Raw genomic sequence first — 2,232 nt, 5'->3', positions numbered from 1 at the left:
ATACATACATATATACATATATATGTATATTCAAAGGAGATATTTTTAAAGACTAAGCAATGCATTATTTACCACAATAAATCTTTACAAATACATTTTCCCTTACAGATCACTTATTGGTGGTATAAAACATATTCAATTATATATTTTATATTTTTAATTTATTATATAAAATCAGACTGTTGTACAAAAGCATTTGCTGTGCTGATTTCTTTTGAGAGCCTACTTGGTTCTTCCACATTTTACTGACTATAAAACTGCTGAGCTGGTATATTCTTTTCTCCAAGCACTTCTTTTTGCCCTTGGATTCTTGCCAGCAGGTAATGCATTATGTAAGTTGCCAGGGTCAAGTTGTTGCCTATAGAAAAAATAATTCATAACACTTGCAACAATCATACCAAGTCCAAAGTCACTGTTTAAATTACTGTTTAAGCTACACAAGCTCAACTTTCTGTGCTTAAGTGGCATTTCTGGATAGGAGACTCAAAGTGACAACAATACCCAGAGCATCAACAAATGAGGTGATATAAAAACAGGCAGGTATGGTAAATGTGGTCCCAGGAACATGCACTTTCTGGAATTAAAAGAAATAACCACTCTATAAAGTTTAGATTTCCTACAACAAAGGATATATTGTCTTTGTCATTACTTTTTTAATGACAATTTTGCATTTTATAGATAGCAAAAGAGATGTTTTCCAGCCCTGACATTTTTTTAAGTTAGCTTGATAATAATGGTAACTGGCAGGATAGGGAGTGTGACTTGAACTTGGGTCGCAGCCCTTCTGCCCTTTGTTTGCCCTTGGCCACACATTTGCATTGCATGCCCAGCTTCTATCTCATAAACTTGAAATTGTGAATGATGAACATATGATTGTTATTGTTCTTTTGAGATTTAATTGCATATGATTCTCCCACATTCTAATATTTAATTTAATGAATTTAAATGAGAAGCAGATAGTAATGAGGTATGGATAAACATCTTTTCATCTTTCTACAGTAGTGCTCTTCAAACTTGTTCATTAGAACAGTTCAGAATATATTTTACCCTACTGTCTGTATAAACACACACGGTTACTCTACCATCTGTATGTATTTACATGTGTATATGATCACATGGACCACAGCCTTGGCTAACTCAATGAAACTAAGCCATGCCATGTGGGGCCGCCCAATAAGGGTGGATCATGGTGGAGAGGTCTGCCAGAATGTGGTCCACTGGAGAAGGAAATGGCAAACCACTTCAGTATTCTTGCCTTGAGAACCCCATGAACAGTATGAAAAGGCAAAATGATAGGATACTGAAAGAGAAACTCCCCAGGTCAGTAGATGCCCAATATGCTACCGGAGATCAGTGGAGAAATAACTCCAGAAAGAATAAAGGAAAGGAGCCAAAGCAAAAACAATACCCAGTTATGGATGTGACTGGTGAAAGAAGCAAGGTCTGATGCTCTAAAGAGCAATATTGCATAGGAACCTGGCAAGGCAAATTGGAAGTGGTCAAACAGGAGATGGCAAGAGTGAACGTCAACATTCTAGGAATCAGTGAACTAAAATGGACAGGAATGGGTGAATTTAATTCAGATTACCATTATATCTACTACTGTGAGCAGGAATCCTTTAGAAGAAATGGAGTAGCCATCATGGTCAACAAAAGAGTCCGAAATGCAGTACTTGGATGCAATCTCAAAAATGACAGAATAATCTCTGTTTGTCTCCAAGGCCAACCATTCAATATCACAATAAAACAAGCCTATGCCCCAACCAGTAATGCTGAAGAAGCTTAAGTTGAATGGTTCTATTAAAAACTACAAGACCTTTTAGAACTAATACCCCCAAAAGATGTCTTTTTCATTATCGGGGACTGGAATGCAAAAGAAGAAGTCAAGAAACACCTGGGGTAAGAGGCAAACTTGGCCTTGGAATATGGAATGAAGCAGGGCAAAGGCTAATAAAGTTTTGCCAAGAGACCGTACTGGTCATAGCAAACACACTCTTCCAGAAACACAAGAGAAAACTCTACACGTGGACATCACCAGAGGGTCAACACCGAAATCAGATTGATTATATTCTTTGCAGCCAAAGATGGAGAAGCTCTATACAGTCAGCAAAAACAAGACCGGGAGCTGGCTGTGGCTCAGATCATGAACTCCTTATTGCCAAATTCAGACGTAAATTGAAGAAAGTAGGGAAAACCACTAGACCATTCAGGTATGACCTAAATCAAATCCCT

The sequence above is a fragment of the Bison bison genome, unplaced genomic scaffold (assembly GCF_000754665.1).
Source record: "Bison bison bison isolate TAMUID 2011002044 unplaced genomic scaffold, Bison_UMD1.0 scf7180017864130, whole genome shotgun sequence".
Classification (NCBI taxonomy): domain Eukaryota; kingdom Metazoa; phylum Chordata; class Mammalia; order Artiodactyla; family Bovidae; genus Bison; species Bison bison.
Note: the sequence above shows the minus strand (reverse complement) of the source record.